Raw genomic sequence first — 9,465 nt, forward strand, 5'->3', positions numbered from 1 at the left:
AAGCCAAGGGAGAAGGAAATAAGGGCCCACCGGTGGGTCCCAAGCCAGGCCAGGCCCTCAGAGCCAGGGTTTGAGGGCCCCAGGCTCTCAGACCTCATCATTCAGGGCAGGGCTGGGTTTGGGAGGAGCTTGCGCCTTGAGACCCAGGGGAAGGGGACAAGAACAGGCCTGCTGGGTGAAGAGGCCTCCCCCCACCCCCCCAGGGCCAGGGCCAGGGTGCTGTGGGGAACACCTCTAACAGGCTCTCTGTCTGGAGGTGGTGGGCTCCCTGCAGGGAGGTGCATGAGCTGGGCAGCACACAGGGGTCCCGTTACCCAGTGTGAGAAGTGAGAAGTAAGAAGCTGGGTCACGGGAGGGAGCTGGTTGGAGGAGGTGACCTCCAAACCCTCTCTGACCCTGGTCCCCGCAGAGTCCCTGACCACCCCCAGCCAAGCCTGGGAAGAGGGAGAAAGGGCTGCTCCCCCTCCCTTTTCCTCTTCGTGACCAAGAATAAGCACCCACCTCCTTTCACTGGTGACCACACAGCTGTGGGTGGCAGGCAGGGAGGAGAGTGCCATTGCATCACCATGGCAACAGCAGGCAGCCTGTGTCAGCGGGGGGTATGTGGACACTGAACCTGTTCTCTTTGGTTCCCACGGCTGCCTGCAGGGGATCTAAGATCTAAGTGGCACACCAACCCCCCGCCCCTTCCAGCTCAGGGCTCTCAGAAGTCCGAACCTCCCCTTCGCCCCTTCTACACTCCACCTCCCATCCCTGACCCTGCCCTCAAGGCAACATTCAGTGAATAACATGGTAGCAGAACCAGGAAGTCCCAGCTCTTTGCAAGAGACTGGGGAACCTTGGCCTCTCCAACCCCGGGCAGAAGGCACACCGCCCTCCCCCATCCCCCTGACCCCACAATAATAAACAATAATAAACCTGGCCAGTGGGGGCCAGAATGGGCACAGCTTGTCCGGGGCCCAGGGTTCAGGCCTCCTCCCAGCATTCCACCTGCCCTCCCTGCACCTGGAGGCGGGAGCAATGCCGTCAGCACACCACTCACAGCAAGGTCACTCCTGGCCAGTCACCCAGCGGTGGGCAGCCACCCCCTGGAACTGGCTCCCGCGCCCTGGAGGCTGAGACTGATGGGCAGTCCCTCTCACGGTGTGTGGTCTTGAGAGCCTCCTCTTCTGAGTACATCACTCCCCCAGTGCTGCCCGCCACCCTTAGCCGACCCCTCTGGCTCCTGCCAGTCGCTCAGAGATAATAGGGGGCCATCAGCGGCCCCTTGTTCATAAAGAGGGCCCAGCCCACCCTCAGTCACTTCTCTGCCCCCGCTTGGCTCCCATGCCAGCTCCCTCCTTTGGCCCTTATCTGAGGGATTCGGGCCTCCGGACCAGGGGCCAGGTGGGGTCTGCAGTGCCGTGTCCCACCCTGTCTCCACTGGCTGCTCTGTGTCTCCAGCGGGCAGACCTCTGACCCCCTGTTTAGATTTGGCATCTGGGTGGGAGCCAGGGCCTGAAAATACTCCCTGTGTGTTTAGATGATTCTTGGAAAATAAACTTCCCCAATCTTGGCTCTTGGTTTGCACACTTGCTGGCCCTGCTTCCTGTGGCTCAGATCTGACCGTGCAGGGGCGGGAGGGAGGAGTGTAGGAGGGGCAAGAGTATAAGGGTGTATAGGGGCTCAGGGTCATGGGTGGAGGGGTGGTACGTGCACATAGACACCTGGACCTGTAAAAGCAGCAGTCACCAAGACCACACGGTGACTGGTACCCTGTGTGGCGTGACCCTGAGGTTATGTGTGGGCTCTGGGTGGGCAGACGTAGAGAAGCCGATGGCCTTGTTCAAAGAGAGGGCCCAGGGGCACGGTGGGGTCTGCAGTGCCGTGTCCCACCCTGAACGTGGAGGCACGGCTTCCCTGCAGAATGGGCTAAGCGTGGCCTCTGCACCACGCGGGGCCTAGCTGCCCGTGACCTTGGGAGGAAGGCCAGGCCTATCTCCATGGGTGGGGCGCCGCTCCTGCACCTTGCAGGACACACTTCAAGCCGGCTCTGTTTGTTTATCTGAGAAGGGACAAAGGCATTATCTCCTTTAGAGACCAAGGACTTGTCCCGGGGCCCAGGCGCCTGCCTGGGGAGGGGCTTCCTTTGGGGGGGAGGCTACAGGACAGAGGGAGTTACAGGCTAGTTCCTTCCTCAGCGGCCTGGCCCAGCTCAGAGCAGACACGCAGGAGGCTCTCCATAGTCCAAGTGCTGGCTTCTGCAAGGCCTGGGCCGACAGGAAGAGGGACGGGGGACAGGGAAGGGATCTGAGTACATTTTGGAACAAGATTTAGTCTTTCAACAAACACTGTTATTTCCTCTGTACCGGGGACTGAGGATTCAGGGGGGAAAATCCCAACCTGTGCCCTTCCTTCAAGAGTCCTGACCAAAGGGCAGACACGGGGCACGGCGCTACCAGGTCTTTGAAATCCAGGCTGTGAGAGGGGCACAGGCACTCCTGGAGCAGGGGCCCCTGAGCCCACAGACCTGGGTTTGAGTCCTCGCCCACTGCTGACTAGCTAGGGAGGTGCTTTGGTAATTTAATTCACCCGAGCCTCAGTTTTCTCATCTGTAAAGTGGGGACGATGATGGCGTTTACCTCATAATGTTGCTGTAAAGATGAAACAAGAAGCCTGGCCAACGGGATGTGTCCAATAATTTATAGTTATCATTACGATTCATTTTGAAGGATAGGTAGGGGAAACTGGCCCCTTTCAGGGATGGCCGGGAACCGTGGGTGGAGGTTGGCATTCCCAGGAGCGATACACTGGGTCACCTCTGAGGCGAGTAGCAGACGCCTGTCCTCCTATGCAAACGAGAAACTACAAGACCCTCGTGGAGCCCACCTCGCCTCTCAGACACTCCCCTCCAGCACGCTAACCCCATACACAGAACGGTCCACTGAGCAGGCCTCCCAGCCTGACCTTTGCCAGAGTTGCCTAAAGTCACCCAGGACAGCACAGGAGCCCAGGGGCCCAGCTGAGCTCTCACATCCCTACTCCCTGTCAGCACAGGAGCCCAGGACAGCACCGGAGCCCAGGGGCTGCTCTGCACTCTCACATCCCTAGTCCCTGTCTTGGTGGGTGGGGTCAGGGTTGGAGTCGGGCTGAGACAACCCGGCCCCGTCTGCATTCCTGCTGCGGGGACTGCTGGGCTGGGACCCGTCCTTTTCTCCTTTCCTCCAGTCCTTCCCTGCCCCTGCCCAGTTGCTGCAGGATTCCCAGGATTCCCCCTGTGCCCTCTGATGCGTCCCCCTCTCTGTCACTGCTCTGCCCCTGGCTGGCTGCGGGTGGGCCTGTCCTGTCTGCCTTTGCGGCAGCCTTCCCCTGCCTAGCACATGGTCTGCACCCACCTAGGGTTACCAGAAAAACTTCAATTTCAGATAAACAACAATTTTTTCTCCAAAAATATGTTTTTATTGGTTTTAGAGAGAGGGAGAGGGAAAGAGAGAGAGAGAGAGAAGCATTGATGTGAGAAACATTGATTGGTTGCCTCCTGGACCCACCCCGACGGGGAATCTAACCTTGACCTTACGGTGCACAGGATGACACTCAACCAACTGACCCACGATAGGCTGGGGCTGAACAACACATTTTTACTTAGTGTAAGTATATCCCCAAAATTGTATGGCACATATTTACACTAAAACATTACTTGTTTATCTGAAATTGAAATTCCACTGGGTGTCCTGTAATTGCATTTGCTAGGTTTGGTGACCTACCCCTATCCCACCTGCTTCAGGGAAACAGACCGAGAGAGAAAAGTGGACAAAAGCAGGGCCAAGACTGCACCACTCCCTCCTGTTGGCCATCCCCCGCTCCCTCCAGCTGACCACACCTTCCAGGAACTGATAGCAAACTGGGCACTGGGTTCTTCCCTTCTGGAATGGGCGATTCCTGTGGGGCGGGCAGCTCGGCACACCTCAGAGCGGTGTTGGAGCAGACCCTCTGCTTGTAGATTTCCTACCGTTTTTCATCAACTTGGGAGAGGCCATTGCCAAGGAAATCTCTTATTCTTGCTCCCTGGGTCTCTCTGCCTGCCATATATATATATTTCTTTATTGATTAAGGTATTACATATGTGTCCTTATCCCCCCCACACCCTCATGCCCTCACCTCCCTGGTTCTGCCTGCCTCTTGCCTCTCTGAGCTGGAGGTGCCAGGACCACTGCCCCGCAGCCCAGCTCCCACCCATCATCCCAGCCCCCTCAGCCGGTGGCTTCAGCTGCCGGCCTCTCCAGGGAGAGGAAGCCTCTCACTCAGGGTCACACTCCTTTCTGGGGAGGCCCAGCCAATGACTGACCCACTGGGACTCCCAAGGGCCGTTCCAGCCCCAGAGGTCTGTAGGGCCAGTGGAGGTTAGCACTGGGCCTGCACAGCAGTTCACTTCTCCCCTTCTCAGTCCTGCTTCCCCTTCCCCTGGTGTTGCTCCCAGAGGCATTCCTTAAGGAACATCCTGCACCCCATTAGCCTCCCGGGGAGGCCAACCTGCAGGACCAAGTGCACCAGTGCCCTGACAGCAGCAGCAGCAGCAGCAGCAGCGAGCACGTAGTAGGCCCTTAATCAATACTGGACTGGAAGAACTGGGGCAGGCATTGCGGGTCCTGACTCTACACACATAACAGTACCTGAAGAGCAGCGGATATTTACTCAGGTGAAACTACTTGACATGCTTCCTCTCTCAATCCTTCGGAGGCAGGCGTCTCTATTTTCTCCACATTCAATGAGGAAAAGGAATCAGGGGGCCCAGGGCCAGCAGGTAGTAGGATTTGGACCCAGACAGTTTGATACTCAAGCCCACCCTCTGATCATCAGCATCCTCGGCCATTTTCCTGAAGGAAACGGAGGCTTAGAAAGGTAAAGGCATTCTCCTTGCCAGCCAGGGAGTGGCCTGCCAACCCTGCAGTCCTCGCTGCTTCTCTTGGTCTGAGTGCTGCTAGGGAGTCCTCGCCCACAGGGAGCTTGGCTGCAGGAATCACCAAGCCACCCACAGACCCTGGGGTCATGTGCTGTTCCCTAGACCTGTCCTTACCCGCCTTGTGGCTCTTCTCACGAGGTCTACACATCAGCCAGAACCCAGCTTAAGCTCTAGCCGGTTTGGCTCAGTGGACTGAAGGGTCCTGGGTTCGATTCCACAGGCTCAATCCCGCAGGCTCAATCCCACTGGGACTCATGCAGGAGGCAACTGATTGATGTGGCTCACATCGATGTCTCTCTCTCTGTCTCTCCCCCTCCCTTCCACTCTCAAAAAAAACAAAAAAATCAATGCAAAACCCAACTTAAAAGTAACTCCTTCGTGAAGCCTTCCCCCGTCTCTGCTCCCCGCTGCTCCTTCCCCTGAGGTTCACATCAGAGTATGGAAGTGCCAGGCCAGGACTGGCCGCACGGAGGGGAGGCGGCAGCAAATGTTTGCAGGATGAATTAATAAAAGGAAAAATGATAGCGAAGCATGGAATTAGCGGGCACCATTCCAGGGCTGGAACTAAATATTTACTTTGTCCATTGGGCAATCCTGATGGACAAGCCTGGTTTTCCTAGTTCTATTTACGCCAACTTTCCTTCAGTGACTGACACAATCAACTCGGTTGTGTTACAGTTTGAACAGCTGTTTCCACATGTGGGCCTGGGTGTACAAGGTGCTTGATCCTCGGCTTCCGCTGGGTCCTGGGAACTGCACGTGGCTCTGTGTGCATGGCCTAGAGAAGGGCCCAGGTTCCTGGGTCCTCCTCAGGGTTGGCCTCCCAGTCCTTGGGCCTGGCTGGCGACAACCTCCATGAGGTTACAGGTCACACTGGGGTCTCACTTCAGTGTAAGCTGTGGGTTCATGTCCAGCCGGGGTTGAGCCATAGCAGGAGCCCCTGGAGCACGTAGGACAGACTTGCCTGGGTCTCCCACCCGAGGAGCCTCCTGGGAGACACCTTTCTTAAGGGAAAGGGGTCAGGGGTGACATGCTGGGTCCAAGGGGAGCTTCAGAGTCCGAGGGAAGAGGGAGTTGGAGTTGAGTGTGGCGTCTATCAGTCAGCCTCAGGGTCCCAGTGGGGTCAGAGGGAGATGGAAGTGGCACATGAAGATGGAAAAAGCAATTTCACCAAAACACAAACACTCCTTTGGGGACACGCCACTAAGTGGAGTGTGAGGGCCAGTGAGCAGTTCTGACCCTGGAGCCAGGCTGTGAGGGGATGCCTAAGGGCAGTGGCGATGTTGCATGAGGGGTACCCGGAAAATTGGGTGGTCTCGCCCAGCAGACACCACCTGGGAGCGGAAAGGACTCACTTAAAACACATTTGAGATACTCTCCGAAGGTGCCATCATTGTAGAGGAAGAGGGAGACTTCTCAGGGGTAAGAGTAAGATCCAATGCCCTGGCCGGAGTGGCTCGGTTGGTTGGAGCGATGACCCGTGCACTGAAGGGTCACAGGTTTGACCCCCGGTCAGGGTGCATATAGGAGGCGACCAATCAATGTGTTGTTGTTTTTTCTCTCTCTCCCTCTAAAATCAATAAAAACATATTTAAAAAAAAAAAAACGATCCAATGGAACCTGCGTCATCACAATGAGTGACCTTTCACTGAGCCTGTGGCCGGAGTAGCACAGCTGGCAGGAAGCTGGCTCCGTGGGGCCGTGTGGAATTTGGTGACAGTTTAAGTTCAGGGAGTGGGGTGAGGCCGGCCTGTGCTCTATGAGGGGAGGGCTTCCTTGTTGAACTGTCAATGCAAACAGGATGACAGATGGAGTGTTCCACCCACGTCCTTGCCAGGTGCAGTGGCATGTTGCCACCCCCAGAAGCGTGTTACCTGGGCAGCGGAGCAGGCCCTGATTTCAGCACTTCTTTTTAGATCAGTTAGAGAGTTTAGATTTTCCTCCATATTTATACTGGTTATTTCCCCAGATCCAAATTAGGTGTGCTTTCTCTCTCTCTCTCTCTCCCCACCCCTCTCCATTTCTCTCTCTCTCTCTCTCTCTCTCCCCATATATCAGTTTTGGATTGAGGCCTGGCATTTCCACTATCATCAAAAAGGAGAGATGAGCACAGCTGGCATGGCTCAGTGGTTGAGCGTCTACCCAAGAACCAAGAGGTCACAGTTTGATTTCCGGTCAGGGCACATGCCCGGGTTGCATGCAGGGGGCAGCCAATCAATGATACTCTCTCATCATTGATGTCTCTCTCTCTCTCTCTCTCCCTCCCTTCCTCTCTGAAAGCAATATAAATAAATATATATTTTAAAACGGAGAGATGAGAAAAACCAAAGTTGGGTTCATAAAGAAAGGCTGGGGGAAGACAAGGGCTGCCCCTTTGGTCTCAGCACAGCCAGGAACGAATGGAAGGCCACTGAGGGGTCTGCCTGCTGCGTGAGGGGCCTGTCATGATGGCCGGATGGACATGTGGTATTTGGTTTAGAGCCGGGGCTTCTGGGCGCAAACACCTGGGTATAAACAGTCAGACTCAATTGTTATCCCTCCCTTCCCAGGAAAGGCCAGGAAGGAAAAGGCCTCAGCTTTAGGCATTGTCCTCAGTGGGTTAAACAACGCAGGTAGCCCAGTCTGGCAGGGGGCCAGTGGGGAGCAAGGGAATCTCATGGCTGCGGTGACTGGTGGCGGCCTTCCCAAGAACAGCTCATTAAATCCTTGTCTTTCCCGTCCTGCCGTCCTGCCTCTGAAACTACCACATCCCTGCTAAATCCTCAATAAAATTACTATTTAAAAAAACAAAACTGGAAGAGAAAGAAAAGATACTATCAGACACTTCAAAGTCCAGTTTGGAGCTCTAGGCCTTGACCTGACTAAGCCCTCTCTCGCCCTCCCTGGGCCCACCTCCCCTCCTACACTCCCTTCCTACCTCGGTCCAGCTCCTATAGTCCCTGGGCCACTAGAGCGAAGAGAACAAACCTAGGATGTCCGTCTCCCTGGAGTCATTGCTTGGCTATTCGCTCCCAAGTTTTTCATCTTCCAGGGAGGGCAAGGAGGCTGCTATCAGGACACCCACTTCCTCTCCTTAGCAACAATACTTTGCATTTGCATAAGTGTTATCAGTTGTAAAAGGATTTCAGCATTATCAGCTGTAAAGGGTTTCACCTTCACTTTCTTATTCAGTGCGTATAACACTATAAGGGAGTCAGGGTTATCACAAACAGGTCACTGAGGCTCACAGTGATAGACCAACTTGACAGGGGTTGCTAAGCTGTGGATTCAGGGGGAAGGGGAGGGGTGGTCTAGAAGCAGCCAGATTAACCCCGGTTTGAATCCAACTTGTATCTGGTGTGATACTTTGGGCAAGAGACTTAATCTTACTGAATCTGTTTCCTCATCCATAAAAAGAGATGATAATGCACTCTCAAAGAGCTGAGGTGAGCAGTACCCAATCAATGAAATATGCATAGCAAGGTCTGGCCAGCGTGGCTCAGCGGTTGAGCATCAACCTATGAACCAGAGGTCATGGTTGGATTCCCAGTCAGAGCACATGCCTGGGTTGAGGGCTCAATCCCCAGTGAGGGGTGTGCAGGAGACAGCAGATCAATGATTCTCTCTCATCATTGATGTTTTTCTTTTTCCCCCTCTCTGAAATTAATAAAAATATATTTTTTAAAATGCATAGCATGGGTCTGGCAAATAGAGGTCCATTCAGTGTCTAAGTGCCCTCTCCAACTTTTCTTTCAGTTCCAAGCGCAGGACTAACCTTTATTTCACATAGTAGTTACTATGGATGAAAAGGGGTGCTGTAATAGGTCTGACTGAAAGTAACCTCACAGGGTGATCTATTCATAAATTCCTAACCGGGCGGATCATGGTGAAGAGTCACACCCCAGGCCTAAAACTTGTTTAGTAAAAGGTTTATCTTTGCCTGAAGCAAGCACTGTCCATTGTTTATTGTGCATCTAGGTAACACACTTAAAGAATGTTTTTATTGATTTTAGAGAGGAGAGAGAGAAACATTGATATGAGAAACAATGGTCGGTTGCCTTCCGTATGTACACACACTGACCAGGGATCAAACCCACAACCTGGGTGTGTGCCCTGACTGGGAAATCAAACCGGCAACCTTTCCGTGCCTGGGACATTGCTCAACTGAGCCACCGGGCCAGGGGTAGGTGACACGCTTTTGAAATAGCTCTTTTTCAGACCTTCGGAAGTGTAACCACACTCGAGAGCACATAATCGTAACTATCCTGTAATCCAGTGGTTTTCAACCGGTGTCTCGCAAGCATTTTTAGAACATGCAATACCTGATGATTTAGCCAGGGGCACTGACCTCATTCCCCTTCGATCAGTGGTCGGCAAACTCATTAGTCAACAGAGCCAAATATCAACAGTACAACGATTGAAATTTCTTTTGAGAGCCAAATTTTTTAAACTTAAACTATATAGGTAAGTACATTGTTATTAACTTAATTAGGGTACTCCTAAGGCTTAGGAAGAGCCACACTAAAGGGGCCAAAGAGCCGCATGTG

Source organism: Myotis brandtii, unplaced genomic scaffold (genome assembly GCF_000412655.1).
Source record: "Myotis brandtii unplaced genomic scaffold, ASM41265v1 scaffold120, whole genome shotgun sequence".
NCBI lineage: Eukaryota > Metazoa > Chordata > Mammalia > Chiroptera > Vespertilionidae > Myotis > Myotis brandtii.